Below are 21,097 nucleotides of genomic sequence, written 5' to 3'. Positions count from 1 at the left end.
AGATATTCTCATAACTATGCTCAATTCTGTCAATTGCTCAACAATAATTTGTTTACCCACCGTAATACTTATGCTTTTGAGAGAAGCCACTAGTGAAACCTATGGCCCCCGGGTCTATTTTCCATCATATTAATCTTCCGTCAACAAGTTATTTATTTTTCTGTTTTTATTTTGCTTTATTTACTTTGCATCTTTATCATAAAAATACCAAAAATATTATCTTATCATATCTATCAGATCTCACTTTCGTAAGTGACCTTGAAGGGATTGACAACCCCTTTATTGCATTGGTTGCGAGGATTTTATTTGTTTGTGTAGGTGCGAGGGACTCGTGCGTGGCCTCCTACTGGATTGATACCTTGGTTCTTAAAAATTGAGGGAAATACTTACGCTACTTTGCTGCATCACCATTTCCTCTTCAAGGGAAAACCAACGCAGTGCTCAAGAGGTAGCAAGAAGGATTTCTGGCACCGTTGCCGAGGAGTCTGCGCAAAAGTCAATATACCAAGTACCCATCACAAACCCTTATCTCCCGCATTACATTATTTGCCATTTGCCTCTCGTTTTCCTCTCCCCCACTTCACCCTTGCCGTTTTATTTGCCCTCTCTCTCCGTCCTCCTTCTCTTTTCCTATTTGCCTCTTTTTGCCCGTTTCTTGTTTGCTTGTGTGTTGGATCGCTTGCTTGTCGTTATGGCTAGTCCCCTATCTTCTCCGATGTCTCTCGAAAATGAAGTTCTTAATTTTAAGCAAAGGGAAGGAGAAAATCTAAAAGACGCTTGGTATAGAATTTGGAATGCTCAAAATAGATCTATCAGGAAGCAATCTACTTCTGTTCTTCTCCGCAATTTTTATGTAGGCGCTACTCCTTCGCACAGATATATCCTTGATACCATTACCGAAGGGAATTTCTTGGGTATCCATACTTTTGATTCTTATAATGCTATGATAGATTTGTTTGGCTCACCCCCTCTTTTGGTTAATGGAACTATGTTAACTTTGGAGCATGTAATGCAAAGACTTGAAATTATTGAAAATAAAGTTGCTACCATAGAGTTAATTGAAATTTTTGATAAAAAGATCCACAACCAAATTACTCAATATGGATCTAAAGTAGGAGTCACTTTGAAAAATATTAAGGAGAAGGAACCCATAGTTAATGAAAGAATAAATCAGGATTCCACTAGAATCGATAAACTTGAGGGTATCATTACCAACTTGGGAACCGCTTTTTCTTCCGTAAAAAATACTCCAAGTCCTCCAACTAAAATTGCCAAGCTTATGTATGTTCCTAAAATAAGGGTGAATTCTCTAGCAAGGAAACCGTGGATCTGAAATCTATAAGTATTCATCCCAATCTTTTTGCTATCATTAAGGAACCATTTGCTACAAATGATTTTTTGAATTTTATGCCTAGAAGTTTGATAATTAATAAAAAGAAAGAAACTCCTAAGGGTGATAGATGTCTCATTAAAGAATTACCAACTAAAGATACCTAGATCTATCTTCGCTTTTATGCCTAGCTAGGGGCGTTAAACGATAGCGCTTGTTGGGAGGCAACCCAATTTTATTTTTATTCCTTGCTTTTTGCTCCTGTTTAGTAATAAATAATTTATCTAACCTCTGTTTTGGTTGTGTTTTTGTGTTTAAATAGTGTTTGTGCCAAATAGCACCGTTAGGAAGACTTGGGAAAAGTCTTTTAATCTTGCTGTAAAAAACAGAAACTTTAGCACTTACGAGAACTGCTACAATTTTTATTTGAAAGGTGCTATTTAGTTAATTCTTTTTGCATATGATTAATAGATAAATTCCTCACGTCCAACAATTTATTTTAGAATTTTTGGGGTTCCAGAACTGTTGGCGCCGCCTCCTCCGGCAACGCCGCTTCTTCTTCTTCCTCGCACAACTCTTACTTGTAGTTTCTCTCAAGAACACACACATGATGAGAAAACTCAACACATACACACGCACACGCCAAGGAAGACACCAGCACCAGCTTTGCCAAGAGCTCTCCTCTTTGTTCACACAAGCACTACATTTTTGCCCAGCCCTCTCGGCTCAACTCCGTCGATCAGTACAAGGGGTTTTATACCCATTCTAGCACAGGCGCACGCACACCATTAGCATCGACCCACTAACCAACTAGATGCTAACTGCATGCAACTAATTCCTACATGCACGTCCAGCCCTCATCCACTCAATGGATCACAACTAACTAGATGCACCACGTCCGCCGGTCGTGCGGTTCTCCACAACGGCACAGCCACACGTTTGCTAACGCACGCGCTAAGTCAAGATTATGGCTAACAATTCTCCCCTTAATCTTGACACGCCTTGTCGACGACCGTCATCTTGAACCCCTTCGCTCGACGTCATCACGCGCATCCGCGCCCGCTGCCACGTGCCGTGTGCCCGCCGTCGCCGGAGTTGATGCAGCTCGCGTTGTTGCCGTCGTCACGGCCGTGACCCAGCACGCGGACCCGACCTGGCGCACCGATGCCGGTCACACCGTGCTCCGTCACGATTCCGACGACACACGCCGAGCTCCTTCTCCGCTGGCGACATACGCCCCTCTGCGCCCCACGCGTCCCGCGCGCACCGGCACACCCGACGAGCCCGACCGCACCAGTGCGTCCCGCACGTCCCGCGCGTACCCAACACGCCCGACGAGCCCGACTGCACCCGTGTGTCCCGCACATCCCGCGCGAAACCGTCGCGCCCGACAAGCCCGACCACACACGCCTACACCGCGGTCCCCCCGCGCCTGACACGCCCGACGCGCGCCCATACACGCGCCCAGCGCGTCCGACACTGGCGCCGCGGCTTATTCCAGCCAACACTCACCCCCCTAAGCCATGGCCTCGCGCACGGCCTGCCGACAAGGGCCCTGGCTCGTCGTCGTCGCCTCGTCGCCATCTACGCCTCCGTTGCGTCTCCGGCACAAGCCGCCGCTCGCTGCCGCTGCAGCAGCCCGCAGTCCCGTGCGCCGCCATGCCGCGTCTCTGTGCCACGCGACTCCACGGTTGTCGCGCCGAGCCGTCGCGACCTCTGCGCCACCACACAGGTTCTTCGCGACCTCCTCGTCTCCATGACCGTTGTGCCCTTCGCGCGCACGACATCACACCGCACAACCGTGGACTCGCCGCGCGTTGCCGTCGCCACGCGCTCACCGCGCGCCGCAGCCGATGCCTCCATGTCGGCCGCGCTCGCCGCGGACACCACCGCGCGCCACAGCCGTCCCTCGAACCTTGTGGCTCTGAATACCAATTGTTGGTGCCGCCTCCTCCGGCAACGCCACTTCTTCTTCTTCCTTGCACAACTCTCACTTGTAGTTTCTCTCAAGAACACACACATGATGAGGAAACTCAACACATACACACGCACAGACCAAGGAAGACACCAGCACCAGCTTTGCCAAGAGCTCTCCTCCTTGGTCACACAAGCACTACATTTTTTCCCAGCCCTCTCGGCTCAACTCCGTCGATCAGTACAAGGGGTTTTATACCCATTCTAGCACAGGCGCATGCACACCACTAGCATCGACCCACTAACCAACTAGACGCTAACTGCATGCAACTAATTCCTACATGCACGTCCAACCCTCATCCACTCAACGGATCACAACTAACTAGATGCACCACGTCCGCCGGTCGTGCGGTTCTCCACAACGGCACAACGACACGTTTGCTAACGCATACGCTAAGTCAAGATTATGGCTAACAAGAACTTGTGTTAGCTACAGATTACTACAGACTGTTCTGTTTTTGACAGATTCTGTTTTTCGTGTGTTGTTTGCTTATTTTGATGAATCTATGGCTAGTAAAATAATTTATAAACCATAGAGAAGTTGGAATACAGTAGGTTTAACACAAATATAAATAAAGAATGAGTTCATTACAGTACCTTGAAGTGGTGTTTTGTTTTATTTCGCTAACGGAGCTCATGAGATTTTCTACTTTAAGTTTTGTGTTGTGAAGTTTTCAAGTTTTGGGTAAAAGATTTGATGGATTGTGGAACAAGGAGTGGCAAGAGCCTAAGCTTGGGGATGCCCATGGCACCCCAAGATAATCTAAGGACACCTAAAAGCCAAAGCTTGAGGATGCCCCGGAAGGCATCCCCTCTTTCGTCTACTTCCATTGGTAACTTTACTTGGAGCTATATTTTTATTCACCACATGATATGTGTTTTGCTTGGAGCGTATTGTATTATTTGAGTCTTCATTTGTTAGTTTACCACAATCATCCTTGCTGTACACACCTTTTGAGAGAGACTCGCATGATTTGAAAATTATTAGAATACTCTATGTGCTTCACTTATATCTTTCGAGCTATATAGTTTTTGCTCTAGTACTTCACATATATCTTTTAGAGCACGATGGTGGATTTGTTTTATAGAAACAATTGTTCTCTCATGCTTCACTTAGATTATTTTGAGAGTCCTACAAAACGGCGTGGTAATTTGTTTTAATCATGATAGGCAATCAAGATTAGTAAAAAAATAATTTTCTCATGAAGTGTGTTGAATACTATGAGAAGTTTGATACTTGATAATTGTTTTGAGATATGGAGATGGTGATATTAGAGTCATGCTAGTTTAGTAGTTTTGAATTTGAGAAATACTTGTGTTAAAGTTTGTGATTCTCGTAGCATGCACGTACGGTGAACCGTTATGTGATGAAGTCGGAGCATGATTTATTTATTGATTGTCTTCTTTATGAGTGGTGGTCGGGGACGAGCGATGGTCTTTTCCTACCAATCTATCCCCCTAGGAGCATGCGCGTAATACTTTACTTCGATAACTTGTAGATTTTTGCAATAAGTATATGAGTTCTTTATGACTAATTTTGAGTCCATGGATTATACGCACTTTCTTCCTTCCACCATTGCTAGCCTCTATAATACCGCGCACTTTTCGCCAGTATCATAAACCCACCAAATACCTTCCTCAAAACAGCCACCATACCTACCTATCATGGCATTTCCATAGCCATTCCGAGATATATTGCCATGCAACTTACCACCATTCCGTTTATTATGACACGCTCCATCATTGTCATATTGCTTTATTATACACTTTTATATTATTTTTGGGACTAACCTACTAACCGGAGGCCCAGTCCAGAATTGCTTTTTTTTGCCTATTTCAGAGTTTCGTAGAAAAAGAATATCAAACGGAGTCCAAATGGAATGAAACCTTCGGGAACGTGATTTTCGAAACGAACGTGATCCAGAGGACTTGGACCCTACGTCAAGAAAGCAACCAGGAAGGCACGAGGTAGGGGGGCGCGCCTACCCCCAGGCGCGCCCTCCACCCTCGTGGGGCCCTTGTTGCTCCACCGACGTACTCCTTCCTCCTATATATATACCTACGTACCCCCAAACTACCAGATACGGAGCCAAAAACCTAATTCCACCACCGCAACCTTCTATACCCGTGAGATCCCATCTTGGGGCCTTTTCCGGAGCTCCGCCGGAGGGGGCATCGATCACGGAGGGCTTCTACATCAACAACATAGCCTCTCCGATGATGTGTGAGTAGTTTACTTCAGACCTTCGGGTCCATAGTTATTAGCTAGATGGCTTCTTCTCTCTTTTTGGATCTCAATACAATGTTCTCCCCCTCTCTTGTGGAGATCTATTCGATGTAATCTTCTTTTACGGTGTGTTTGTTGAGACCGATGAATTGTGGGTTTTTGATCAAGTTTATAGATGAACAATATTTGAATCTTCTCTGAATTATTTTATGTATGATTGGTTATCTTTGCAAGTCTCTTCAAATTATCAGTTTGGTTTGGCCTAATAGATTGATCTTTCTTGCAATGGGAGAAGTGCATAGCTTTGGGTTCAATCTTGCGGTGTCCTTTCCCAGTGATAGTAGGGGCAGCAAGGCACGTATTGTATTGTTGCCATCGATGATAACAAGATGAGGTTTATATCATATTTCATGAGTTTATCCCTCTACATCATGTCATCTTACTTAAGGCGTTACTCTGTTCTTTTGAACTTAATACTCTTGATGCATGTTGTATAGCGGTCAATGTGTGGAGTAATAGTTGTAGATGCAGGCAGGAGTAGGTCTACTTGTCTCGGACGTGATGCCTATATACATGATCATACCTAGATATTCTCATAACTATGCTCAATTCTGTCAATTGCTCAACAGTAATTTGTTTACCCACCGCAATACTTATGCTCTCGAGAGAAGCCACTAGTGAAACCTATGGCCCCCGGGTCTATTTTCCATCATATTAATCTTCCGTCAACAAGCTATTTCTTTTGCCGTTTTTATTTTGCTTTATTTACTTTGCATATTTATCATAAAAATACCAAAAATCTTATCTTATCATATCTATCAGATCTCACTTTCGTAAGTGACCGTGAAGGGATTGACAACCCCTTTATTGTGTTGGTTGCGAGAATTTTATTTGTTTGTGTAGGTGCGAGGGACTCGTGTGTGGACTCCTACTGGATTGATACCTTTGTTCTCAAAAACTGAGGGAAATACTTACGCTACTTTGCTGCATCACCCTTTCCTCTTCAAGGGAAAACCAACGCAGTGCTCAAGAGGTAGCAGTCTTAGATTGTGGAGACAGTCAGACCCCTATGCTGTGAGAAGAAGGACTGCTATGGATTACAGATTTCACACTAAGGAACAACAGGACTTCTATGAGACATTCCTCTTGGATAAGAAGCCCATTGTGTGTGACATGAAATGGGTGGATTGGAAGTACATTGACAATAACAAAGATCATTTCCCTGGAGTGCATGAGAGCTTTAGACTCAATGGAGTTGACACTTTTGTGGTTCAAAAATTGACCAAATGGAATGATGAGTTGATCATGGAGTTCTATTCAATGGCTCACTTCTACCCAGATGGGAAGATTGTTTGGAGGACTGAAGGTACTAGGTACCAATCTACTATTGATGAGTGGGCCAAGTTGATGAATGCCCCTGAAGAGCATGAGGATGACATTGATGTCCATGCAAAGCCCAGGAAAGATCAGAACTCCATGGCCAATATGTACAAGGAGATACCTGACAAAGCCTTGGAGACACACAAGCTAGGCTCCGTGTACTATCAGTTGTCTGGATTGGCCACCATGAACACTATATTGAGGCACACCTTGCTGCCCAAGTCAGGAGATCACAGCATGATCAGAGGCCACTCCATCAACTTGCTTCAAATGTTTGATGTGCCACATAAATTCAAGGTGATGAGCTTGATAGTTGAAACAATCAAGAGGACTGCAGCAGATCAAAAGAGATCATGTGGCTATGCTACACACAGTCAGATGCTCATCAACTCCAAGATGGGCAAATGCATATATCTCCTGGATAAAAAGCACCTTCCCTTGAGGCCTGGTTGTGAGGATGAAAGGACATGCGGTGCCCCCATGTGTGGTTTTGGTAATTGATGACATTCTCTATGGACTACTGGTTGCATTGAGTTATATTTGAAGGATTTTGCCATAGGCATTTCTTGAAGTCCATGTGTTGGTTTCAAGGAGTTTATGGGTTGACCAAGGTGCTATTAAGGAATTATCCAAAGATTGGTCATGTGAGTGTTGAGCTTATTGCAAGCATGTCTTGAAGAATAAGATTGTGTGATCATTCATGTTTACCTTCAAGACATCATCCAAACGAAGGTAGTTGGAAATATTCAATGTTGATCAAGACTAAGTCAAGAGTGAATCAAGTTGATCAACTCACAAAGAGTAGAAGATGTACCGAGAGGGATCAAGTGATCCCATGGTATGGTAAGCATTATCCATTGCACTTTGTGTACTCACCCATGGTCTATGTGAGAGTCTATGTGGGGTTAGGTACGTGTCCATGGGCTTGCATCAAGAGGATGATATCATACAACCCATGGGAAGGATGACATCAAGTGGTGATCATCATCAAGATTGCCGTGTGCAAGTTCAAGTGGATAATCACGAAGAGATCAAGTGCTTGAAGCTTGCCATCCATTGTGGTGTCAATGGACTTGTGAAGATGTGCCGAAGAGTGGCTCACCCATAGTGGAGTATGGGGGAGCAATCATCTAGTCTCCATCGACCCAACGCAATCAAGAAATTTGGTCCATCTTGAGGAGGACAAGATCATCATCATCTAGCTCAAGTGGATCATGTGCAAGGCAAAGGTTTGCCCTTGATAGGTTTTCTATTTTACCGGTCTCGTGGTGGTAGTTGGGAGACCGGGTTATAGGATCATTTGCCGTACTATCAAGGGGGGCTCTCAAGTTGGTAGCTTGATCGTATCGTTAGTAGAGAGCTCAAACCATTGCATCCTTGCATCATGTTTCTTGGTTCTTGTTTGGTTCTCTTTGTGAGTCTTAGAGCTTATGGTCATCTTGATGACAAGCTTGAGTTCATCAAAAACGGACTTCACATGCGTCTTCTATGATGTTTTCGGTGTTGGAGGTTTTACCGGTCTTATCTGAGGAAGGGTTCTCACCATTTTCTTATGGGCCTTTTCTAATTTGCTTCTTATTGATATTTCTTTCAAGATTGTTTTAGCCCTTGTCGCTAGCTTTCCAACAAACTTGGTTTCATTGAATTCGGAGTTCGTTTGCAAAAGTTGTGGCAGTTTTGGTGTTCTGAAAAGGATGCAGCGGTACTACCGCGAATTGGAGCGGATGTAATTTTTTACTACCGCTCCAGAGCGGTACTACCGTGGCTCCTACAGCGGTAGTACCGCTCCGGACCAAAAACTCGTCCCAAGTCCTGCGGTGGTAGGCCCGGATGTAATTTTTTAGTACCGCTCGCAAGCAGTAGTACCGCTACCCTTAGCAGTAGTACCGCCACCCGTAGCGGTAGTACCGTGAGGTCAAGCGGTACTACCGCTCTGACGGTTCTTCTGGCCTTTTTGCCTCCTCGCTGTTATCTTTCAAAGGGGTACTACCGCCCTAGCGGTAGTACCGCTCCTTGGAGCGGTAGTACCGCTCTGTGCGGCTGTGAGCATAACGGTTGGATTTTTTCCCCTATAAAAGGGGGTCTTCTTCCCTAATGAACCTTATCCTTTTAGCTCATGTTCTTCCCCCATTGTTGACCTTCTTCGAGCTTGCTAACTCTCAATCCCTCCAATGATTCTTGCTAGTTCTTGAGGGAAAAGAGAGAGGAGATCTAGATCCACGTTTCCACCAATCACTTTCTCCTATATGTGAGGGGAACCCCTTGGATCTAGATCTTGGAGTTCTTCGTGTTCTCTTCTTCGTTCTTCCTGTCATTTTCCTCCCTAGCATTTGTTGCTTCGGTGGGATTTGGGAGAGAAGGAATTGGGCACTCCGTGTGCCCTTGACATTGCATTTGGATCATCGGTTTGAGTTCTCCATGGTGATACATGGAAGTTACAATTCGAGAAGCTTATTACTCTTGGGTGCTTGGTACCCTTGAGCTTGTTCCTCTTGGGTGCTTGGGCGCCCTAGACGGTTGAGGTCACCTCGGAGCCATATTCCATTGTGGTGAAGTTTCGTGGTGTCGTTGGGGAGTTAACCCCAACCTTTGTGGTGTTCGGAGCTCAATCATTGTGGTGTAAAGCTCCGGGCAAGCGTCGGGGTCTCCAATTAGGTTGTGGAGATCGCCCCGAGCAATTTGACGGGTTCCCGTGACCGCCCCCAAGGGTTGCCAAAGTGCACGGGTTCGGTAACCGCCCCCAAGGGTTGCCATTTGTACGGGTTCGGTGACCGCCCTCAAGGGCCCCTTAGTGGAATCACGGCATCTTGCATTGTGCGAGGACGTGAGGAGATTACGGTGGCCCTAGTGGCTTCTTGGGGAGCATTGTGACTCCACACCGCTCCAAACAGAGATTAGCATCCGCAAGGGTGTGAACTTCGGGATACATCATCATCTCTGCGTGCCTCGGTTATCTCTTACCCGAGCCCCTTTATTTATGAACTTTACTTTGTGATAGCCATATTGTTTCTTGTCATATATCTTGCTATCACATAGTTGCTTATCTTGCTTAGCATAAGTTGTTGGTGCACATAGGTGAGCCTAGTTGTTTTAGGTTTTGTGCTTGAAAAATTAACCGCTAGGTTTATTCCTTATTTGTTCAAGCCTAAACCGTAATTATTTTAAAACGCCTATTCACCCCCCCCCCCTCTAGGCGACATCCACGATCTTTCAATTGTTATCAGAGCCTCGTCTCTCTTTGTTGGGCTTAACCACCTAGAGAGTAAAGATGTCGACTAGGGGATTAGGATTCTCTGACACTCTTAGTTTTGATGGCACAAATTTTGATGTTTGGGTAATTCGCATGCTTAATCTCTTTTGGGTCATGGACCCAAATTTAGAGCGAATTGTAGATATGGGTTTTTCTCCTCCAAAGGATCCCCAAAGCTTATCTTTAGTGGATGAGAAAAACTCTTATCTCAATGCTCAAGTTTCTAATGTGCTTTTCGATGCTTTGAGCAATGTAGTTATATTTGAACTCATGTCGTTCCGGGATGCTCATGAGTTGTGGACAAAGCTTCAATATAAATATGGTGTGTCCAAGATTTGTAAGGATGATCGTTCTCCCTCCACCTCCGACCGTGTTGCATTCTCAACTTCTTCTACTTCACCTACATGTGGTTTTCCACAAGGTAATGACATGGTGAGTAGTGGTGTTCATTGCAATGATTATAGTGGGCTTATTGTTGATAATCCTTCATCACTTTCTTATTGCAATGCTTCATCTTTGGACTTTAGCACTTCGAGCACTCCAAATGTTTCACATGCTTGTGTTGATAGTCCTTGCATATCATGTAGAAATTGCTTGACTAAATCTCATGATGATATGCTTGCTATGTCTTGTTGCCATGATAAAAATGCATATATTTCCTCGAATTGTTGTGCTAACAATGTAGAGGAAACCCAACACTCCATGGAACAAGATGTGGTGTTTAATGGTGCCCCAAGGGATCCTACATCATCATCTATAGCTTTTTGCCTTATGGCCAAGGCTTCAAAGGTATCTCCCACTTTGAATCCCAATATATCTTGTGATGATATTGATGATGGCAAGAGTGATGATGATGTTGATTATGATGAAGAGAATGATGATGTTGATTATGATGAAGAGAATGATGATGTTGCCTCCTTAAAAATTAAGGGGGAAATGATTTTTAAAGCTCTTCTTAAGAATAAAATTGCTCGTTCCAACTTCATGGAAATCATGTCTATTGCTATTGAGGGCAAGAAATATATTGATGAGTTGGAATCTCGTCTTGAGGAGCATGAGGTCACCATTGATAAAATGGAAGGTCATGAGTGTGATTACGCTAATGAGATTACGGACCTCTCTCAAGCTCTTGAACTTGAACAAACCACCAAGGAATCTCTTGAGGAGACTCTTGCTCTAGAATTATCTAGAGTGAGGGAATCTTGTGATAGAGCTCTTGTTGTGGCCAATGATTTTGAAACTAAAAATGTTAAGCTTGAAGTTGCTCATGCTAGACTCCTTGAGGATTTTAAGCACCTCGAAAATGGCTCAAGGGTCATTAAGGGTGAGCTCATAAAACTCACCGAGTCTCATGCTCAACTTGAAGCTTCTTATTTAAAAGAGCTTTCCAAGTTGTCCTCTCCACTTGTTTTTAATGATGATGCTTGTGCTACTAACTCTATTACTTGTGAAGCATCCATTTTGAAGGAGAATGTTGAGCTACGGGCTCAACTTGAGTTGCTATCTAGCAATTATGGGAAACTGGAAGAAAGTCATGAAAAGCTCTCAAGCTCTCATGATGATCTTCTAGTATCCCATAATGTGCTAAATATAGCTCATGAGGCCATGATTGATAAGGTAACATCTAGCGAGCCTCATGTGGACACTAGCACTACTTCTAGTCAAAATGCTATGTTGCCTTGTGCTAGTCCTTGTAATTCATCTACTCACAATGTTGGTACATCTTGTGATGAATTGCTTTCCTTGCCTTGTTGTTCTAACAATGAAGCTTATACTTCCTCTAGTACTTGTGTTGATACTAACCATGTAGAGGAAATCAAAGAGCTCAAGGCCCAAGTCACTTCTTTGAAGAAAGACTTGGAAAAGAGTCATGAAGGGAAATTCACACTCAACAATATCTTGAGTGTGCAAAAATCCCCCAATGACAAAGGTGGACTTGGATTCAACTCCAAGAAGAAGAAGTCCAAGATGAACAAAAAGAGGGCCAAGAACAAGTCAAGAATTCGGCCAAGATTGTTTGCTTCAAGTGCAAAGTAGAAGGGCATCATGTTAGATCTTACCCATTGAAGAAGAAGGCCATTAGTGAAAAGCAACAAGGGAAGCGACCAAAAGTTCGATCTCATGCTCAACCACAAGTTGAAGAAAGTCCTCTTCCCAGGAATCCTCAAGCTAATGCTTCTCAAGTTGAGAAATCAAGTGAGAAGAAAGTGAAGAGTAGACGTTTCTACTTATGTCGTGAGAAAGGTCACCTCGCCTCTTCATGCACTAGTGGTAACTTATCCAACCCAATTATTATTGATGATATCTATTCTCTTGGGAAGGATAAGGTTGGCAATGTGTTTTCCAAAGTTGTTGGTACTCAAAGTGGTGTCAAGAAGAGAACCATTTGGGTAGCCAAGCCTATTGTGACTAACCTCTTAGGACCCAACTTGGTTGGGGACCAACAAGCTCAAACTTGATCAATAGGTGTTGTTGAAGGGCATTGGAGACTTGGCTACTTTATGAAGAATTAAGGGGACTTCATCATTCTAATTGTCTCAATCCAAGTTATTCGAATTAGCAAGTTTCTATCTTATATCCAATGTTTCTCCATGCGGTAACTCGTGCTTAAAGTGTTTACATTGATAGTTACTTACCCCTTTGCATGTTTGGTTTTGTTCCTTGCATGTGTTTGTATATGTTGTGCTTCCAACTTGATTATCTTGAGCAATCAAGTATGTGTGTGTTGGTTTGCACATCATGTACGTGTGTGTCATGCATTGAGCCTTTTGCATCTTGTTCTTTTCTTAGTTGGCTCTTGTGAGAGATTAATGGAATATCCCATTATGGGGGAGTGATGTGCTTTGTGCACCTCACAATCCTATATATGCGTGTACATGAGTAATACCATCTAGTATTGATATTTCAAGATTATCTAGTCGCTATGTGGTATGTCTTCTCATGAGAAATTCAAATTCTATATTGTCCATTAGTTATCTCGTGTTGGATCGTTATTTTGCCTCTTGTTTATCTTTAATTGGTATCACATTATGGGGGAGTAATATGCTATGTGTATATTACTAGCCTAGAAAATGTGTACATTTGAGATATTGTCACCTAGAATTGATATTGTAAATTATCTTGTTCCTAGGTGGCATGTTAGCTTTACAAGTTGCAATTTGCTTTTTGTTTGGTGTGAAGATGATGTCGGATATCCTTGTTATCTATCACCGGGAATTATTTCCAAATACTTCTTGTCTTTTGACAATTGGTACTCACTTATGTGTGGTAGAAATTATTGATCATCTTTACATTGGTCTTTGCTTTTATTTGCTTTATTTCTTGCCTAGGATTGTGTCAACTCCCATTGTATTCCATACCACTTGTGGATCTTGTTAATTTCTTGACCTTGTCTAGTGTTTTCTAGATATAGTGAAAGTGGTGATCCCACATCGTGCATTTTGTATTCAAATGCAAATTCTCTATAATGCACTAGTCTTGGGGGAGCTATCATATTCTCTATAAAACACTCATCTTGTGATCCTTATCAAGTGTGTGTTTGTGGAAGGCAAGCCGTTTCTTTTTGGTGCTTTGTGCCATCATGAAACTTTGTAGAGGGCTTGGTTTGTTTGGAACCATTCTCTCTTTTGGGAGTTTGACATCTTTCTTTTTGAGTGTATCAATGGATATCTCATTCCTTGATGTATCTATTATGGATATCCTCCAAGTGATGATTTATTCATTTGGTATCTTTTCTTTGCTTTGTATTTCTTTGTCTTTTGGTCTCGGTTCTTGAAAGTCTTGAGCATGCATATTTACTTCTTGTAGTTTCTTTGGCATGTTTTCTTTCTTTGACCCAATATATAGGGGGAACTCCACCAAGTCTCAAATTGGATGAGATGTGCATGAAATTCATTTTCATATCTATATGCACATATTTATGTGGGGTTTGTCCTATGTGTTGTTGGTTCTCTAACTCTTTGGTCCCAATGAGTTTGGGTACCATTTTGTTTGTGTTGTTGTTCTAGGAACAAGTGGAGATGCATTGGATGCTCGGCTCACTCTCACAAGGAAGGTGTTGTCACCATGTGCTTATTGGAGTCAAGCTAGGATGATCAATGAACTACTTTGTACCTTCAATTGGTATCTACTGCATCCTTCCAATGTTATCTCGGTAACAAGTATCTTCATATACTTCATGCACACATTTATTGCATCAACCTTGTGTAGGTTGTATCATGGCATGTTATCCATTCTTTCTTGTGATACTTGTTTCCTTTCTCAAAGCATCCCAACAATGATGTCGTGTTGCTAGTTGTGATGTCTTTGATGTTCGTGTGGTTGGAATTCATTTATATACAATAAGACCATATCTAGCCATGTGTTATGCTCTCAAGCAAATATCTTATTGGTATATGTATGACCTCCCTTTGGATATCTTGTTCCTCGTGTTGTAACTATTTCGGGTGTACATCCTTCTTTGTAGATATATATCATCATGATTTTGTCTACCTAGAATCTTATACACTTGAGAGAAGTTGCATATCTAGTTGATATCCTTTCTTTCACGTCCACCTTGTCTTTCTTATGTTATTTCTTTGGTGGCTCCATGAAAGCTTTTGCCTTGAGTGCGTGTCTTCTATCGTTGCATCTTGATGCGCTCTTGTGTGGTGAAGATTATTTTCCTCATGCTTATCTTTATGAGGTTTTTGCCATCTTAATTGGCATCCCTCGTCTTGATGCGCCTTTCATCTTCTATCTTCACCGCGGGTTGTCACAAGCATAGGTTCTCTATATGCTTATTAGTAAGCTTGTGAACCCCATTTGCTAGTTGTGTGTGGGAATGATAGGCCTTGCACCGTGTGCCTCATTCTTTCAAGACTTTATTGATGCTTAATGCTCATCCGTACATTAGTCTTCTCAAGTGCATTGCCTTGACTCAGACACATCATTTTGGTTGAGCCCATTCTTAAGTTGCCTCTTTTACTTGTTGCTCAACCATGTGTTTGTTGCAAGTACTAGGCTTGGTTTCCTATATGCTCACTTGCACTTGTTGTAAGTTTCTGTTGATTTTGGGGGAGCTATGATCCTATTTTGTGCACTTTGTATCCAAATACGAATATTCTTATGTGTGCACAAATCATGGGGAGCCTCTCTAGTTTCTTTAGAACACTCCTATGCTCATATCATAATATCATTTATTCATGTGGCTCATAGGATCATTGGCCTAGTTGGTTCAATTGGTATCTTTTGATAGCTTGCTTCAATTGGTATCTTTTGATTGCTTGATTGCTTGTTTCTCTCTTTGATTATGTCTTTGTGGCATATCTTCCTTTTGCAATCTTTGGGCCTCAATATAGTTTGTCTTCCTCCAAGTATTTACCATTGGATATGTGTATTGCATTCCACTCTCTTGTTGAGAAATACACAATTTATGGAGGAACACATTTTATATTGGCCTTCTAAGCTTTTAGCCCATTTTGGCAATCAATGCCAATGGGGGAGGAGTTTCAGAGAGTTTTGTGGAGAAGTTTAGATAGTTGTCTCTTCTGGCTTTGGTTCGTTCCTAAGCATACACATCTCCTACGCATGCATTATTGGTTGTTGCATTGCATGGTGATGCATAATTCCTTATATAAACTCTCTTGAAAGTGATTGTCATCAATTACCAAAATGGGGGGATTGAAAGGACATGCGGTGCCCCCATGTGTGGTTTTGGTAATTGATGACATTCTCTATGGACTAATGGTTGCATTGAGTTATATTTGAAGGATTTTTCCATAGGCATTTCTTGAAGTCCATGTATTGGTTTCAAGGAGTTTATGGGTTGACCAAGGTGCTATTAAGGAATTATCCAAAGATTGGTCATGTGAGTGTTGAGCTTATTGCAAGCATGTCTTGAAGAAGAAGATTGTGTGATCATTCATGTTTACCTTCAAGACATCATCCAAACGAAGGGAGTTGGAAAGATTCAAGGTTGATCAAGACTAAGTCAAGAGTGAATCAAGTTGATCAACTCACAAAGAGTAGAAGATGTACCGAGAGGGATCAAGTGATCACATGGTATGGTAAACATTGTCCATTGCACTTTGTGTACTAACCCATGGTCTATGTGAGAGTCTATGTGGGGTTAGGTACGTGTCCATGGGCTTGCGGCAAGAGGATGATATCATACAACCCATGGGAAGGATGACATCAAGTGGTGATCGTCATCAAGATTGCCGTGTGCAAGTTCAAGTGGATAATCACAAAGAGATCAAGTGCTTGAAGCTTGCCCTCCATTGTGGTGTCAATGGACTTGTGAAGATGTGCCGAAGAGTGGCTCACCCATAGTGGAGTATGGGGGAGCAATCATCTAGTCTTCATCGACCCAACGCAATCAAGAAAGGTGGTCCATCTTGATGAGGACAAGATCGTCATCATCTAGCTCAAGTGGATCATGTGCGAGGCAAAGGTTTGCCCTTGATAGGTTTTCTATTTTACCGGTCTTGTGGTGGTAGTTGGGAGACCGGGTTATAGGATCGTTTGCCGTACTATCAAGGGGGGCTCTCAAGTTGGTAGCTTGATCGTATCGTTAGTAGAGAGCTCAAACCATTGCATCCTTGCATCATGTTTCTTGGTTCTTGTTTGGTTCTCTTTGTTAGTCCTAGAGCTTATGTTCATCTTGATGACAAGCTTGAGTTCATCGAAAACGGAGTTCACATGCGTCTTCTATGATGTTTTCGGTGTTGGAGGTTTTACCGGTCTTATCTGAGGAAGGGTTCTCACCATTTTCTTATGGGACTTTTCTAATTTTCTTCTTATTGATATTTCTTTCAAGATTGTGTTAGCCCTTGTCACTAGCTTTCCAACAAACTTGGTTTCATCAAATTCGGAGTCCGTTTGCAAAAGTTGTGGCAGTTTTGGTGTTCTGAAAAGGCTGCAGCGGTACTACCGCGAATTGGAGCGGATGTAATTTTTTACTACCGCTCCAGAGCGGTACTACCGTGGCTCCTACAGCGGTAGTACCGCTCCGGACAAAAAACTCATCCCAAGTCCTGTGGTGGTAGGCCCGGATGTAATTTTTTAGTACCGCTCGCAAGCAGTAGTACCGCTACCCTTAGCAGTAGTACCGCTACCCGTAGCGGTAGTACCATGAGGTCAAGCGGTACTACCGCTCCGACGGTTCTTCTGGCCTTTTTGCCACCTCGCTGTTATCTTTCAAAGGGGTACTACCGCCCTAGCGGTAGTACCGCTCTGTGCGGGCTGTGAGCATAACGGTTGGATTTTTTCCCACCTATAAAAGGGGGTATTCTTCCCCAATGAACCTTATCCTTTTAGCTCGTGTTCTTCCCCCATTGTTGACCTTCTTCGAGCTTGCTAACTCTCAATCCCTCCAATGATTCTTGCTAGTTCTTGAGCGAAAAGAGAGAGGAGATCTAGATCCACGTTTCCACCAATCACTTTCTCCTCTATGTGAGGGGAACCCCTTGGATCTAGATCTTGGAGTTCTTCATGTTCTCTTCTTCGTTCTTCCTCTCACTTTCCTCCCTAGCATTTGTTGCTTCGGTGGGATTTGGGAGAGAAGGACTTGGGCACTCCGTGTGCCCTTGCCATTGCATTTGGTGCATCGGTTTGAGTTCTCCACTGTGATACGTGGAAGTTACAAGTTGAGAAGCTTATTACTCTTGGGTGCTTCGTACCCTTGAGCTTGTTCCTCTTGGGTGCTTGGGCTCCCTAGATGGTTGAGGTCACCTCGGAGCCATATTCCATTGTGGTGAAGTTTCGTGGTGTCGTTGGGGAGTTAACCCCAACCTTTGTGGTGTTCGGAGCTCAATCATTATGGTGTAAAGCTCCGGGCAAGCGTCGGGGTCTCCAATTAGGTTGTGGAGATCACCCCGAGAAATTTGACGGGTTCCGGTGACCGCCCCGAAGGGTTGCCAAAGTGTATGGGTTCGGTAACCACCCCCAAGGGTTGCCATTTGTACGGGTTCGGTGACCGCCCTCAAGGGTCCCTTAGTGGAATCACGACATCTTGCATTGTGCGAGGGCGTGAGGAGATTACGGTGGCCCTAGTGGCTTCTTGGGGAGCATTGTGCCTCCACATCGCTCCAAACGGAGATTAGCATCCGCAAGGGTGTGAACTTCGGGATACATCGTCGTCTCCGTGTGCCTCGGCTATCTCTTACCCGAGCCCCTTTACTTACGCACTTTACTTTGTGATAGCCATATTGTTTCTTGTCATATATCTTGCTATCACATTGTTGCTTATCTTGCTTAGCATAAGTTGTTGGTGCACATAGGTGAGCCTAGTTGTTTTAGGTTTTGTGCTTGACAAATTAACCGCTAGGTTTATTCCGCATTTGTTCAAGCCTAAACCGTAATTATTTTAAAACGCCTATTCACCCCCCCCCTCTAGGCAACATCCATGATCTTTCAGAGGATAACATGGTTGTCATGGATGCTTCACATTCTACATCAGTAGAGGCTCAGGAGAAGAGAGAAAAAGCAAAAGCAGAGAAGGCAACCAAGACACCAAGTGCTGAAGAGGCATCCTAGATATTTCTCAAGTCCAAACAAGATCAACTTGGTTATCTCATTCAAGCTACTTTGAGGATTGAGAAAGTTTTGGCCACCCTAAGTCAAAATCAAGAGAGTCTTGAAAGGATTATCAAGACAAAAATACATGATCTAGATGTGAAGGTCACAGAAATACAGTCAGCCGTGGAGAAGATTCAAGAAGAGCTTGAAGACAGGGATGAGGGACCTACAACATATGCTTTTCAGCAAGTACCAAGGGCACCAAGGTCCACAGTTGTGCCAGTTGCTACTGCTCTCAGATCTACAGTGTCAGCACCTGCAGCTACCACCTCAGTTGCTCCTCCAGTTGCAACTCCACCAGCTCCTCGGACCTCTTCAGATGCATTCGTTGCAGGACTCCTCTCCACGCCACCTTCGCACTCCAGAGCTCCCAGAGATCAAGCTTAGAGAGCTGCATAGCACTATGCATTTTCAAGCTTTTTGGTAACTTGTTGCCAAAGGGGAGAAAGTGTATAGATCATAGGCTTCGAGAGACAGAGAGTGTTTTGATTCTTTTTGCCTCTCTTGCTACTTTATTTGCTTGCTTGTTTGGTTGATACTCTACTTATGTGTGTGTGAGATACTTGTATGGTCATGTGCTTGATCATATCATACTTTAATGTTTGTGCTTGAATAATGATATTCTATCTCTTATGTATGATCATTCATATCTTGCCTTGGTGATGATTGCATATTCCATATTCTATCATTTTGAGCGCTCCACCAAGATGTATGTGACATGGAACAGTAACCCATGATCCTAATCGATTGTGCATTTGCATTCAAAATCAAATTTTAAATAATGCACAAATTTAGGGGGAGCTCTTGCTTATCACATACTTCTCAAAGCGACGATGTATTTCATTCTTATTATAATTTGTTGAAGCTTTGATCTATATGTTGTCATCAATTACCAAAAAGGGGGAGATTGAAAGTGCAACTAATCCCTGGGTGGTTTTGGTAATTCTTAACAACATATAGCTCATTGAACTAATATTCTTTCAAGATAATCATTTCAGAAAGTTCAATGATTGGCATGGCATGGACTAGAGATGTGGACCCCTCAAAATGCTAAGGACACATATTGGCAAAAGCTCAAGACTCTACATTTTCATTTTAGTGATCCAAGATCACATTGAGTCCATAGAAAAAGTCAATACTATTAAAAGGGGATGAGGTGTTGCTTAATGGCTTGCTTGCTCAAAATGCTTAGTGATATGCTCCAAAATCCCTCAACCACTTTCTCATTTCCACATATGTCCTAAACCTAAAGTCAAACTCGGCCCCACCGATTTGATCTATCCGGCGCCACCGAGTTCACTTGACATAGCCATATCCACAAACCCTAATCAGTTCGGTCTCACCGAGATGGGATTGCAAACTCTCTGTTTCCCTTCGTAACATTTCGGTCCAACCGAGATGAGCGATCGGTCCCACCGAGTTCGCAATGCAAACTCTCTGTTTCCTTTTCATAACATTTAGGTCTCACCAAAATGAGCGATCGGTCCCACCGAGTTTGCCTGACCAACTCTTTTTTGCTTGCTACTGAAATCGGTCTCACCGAGTTGAATTAATCAGTCAAACCGAGATCAAGTTGTGCCCTAACCCTAACGCATCGGTCCCACCAAGTTGATCATGTCGGTCCCACCGAAAAGCCTAACGTTCACATTTTGAACCATATCGGTCTAACCAAGTTTCACTATTCGGTCCCACCGAGTTTGGTAAATTGTATGTAATGGTTAGATTTTGTGTGGATGCTATATATACCCCTCCACCCTCCTATCCATAAAAGAGAGAGCCATCAGAACGTGCCTACACTTCCACTACTCATTTTTGAGAGAGAACCACCTACTCATGTGTTGAGACCAAGACATTCCAATCCAACCACAAGAATCTTGATCTCTAGCCTTCCCCAAGTTGCTTTCCACTCAAATCATCTTTCCACCATATCCAAATCTGTGAGAGAGAATTGAGTGTTGGGGAGACTATCATTTGAAGTACAAGAGCAATGAGTTCTTCATCAACACACCATCTATTACCTTTTGGAGAGTGGTGTCTCCTAGATTGGTTAGGTGTCATTTGGCAGCCTCCATCAAGATTATGGAGTTGAACCAAGGAGTTTGTACGGGCAAGGAGATCGCCTACTTCGTGAATATCTACCCAAGTGAGGAAAGTCCTTCATGGGCAATGGCCATGGTGGGATAAACAAGGTTGCTTCTTCGTGGACCCTTCGTGGGTGGAGCCCTCCATGGACTCAGGCAACTGTTACCCTTCATGGGTTGAAGTCTCCATCAATGTGGATGTATGATAGCACCACCTATCGAAACCACGCCAAAAATCTCCGTGTCTACATTGCATTTGCTCCCTCAAAATTCCTCCCCTTTACCTTCATATGCAA

The sequence above is a fragment of the Triticum dicoccoides genome, chromosome 3A, assembly GCF_002162155.2.
Source record: "Triticum dicoccoides isolate Atlit2015 ecotype Zavitan chromosome 3A, WEW_v2.0, whole genome shotgun sequence".
In the NCBI taxonomy this organism is placed as follows: Eukaryota; Viridiplantae; Streptophyta; class Magnoliopsida; order Poales; family Poaceae; genus Triticum; species Triticum dicoccoides.
Note: the sequence above shows the minus strand (reverse complement) of the source record.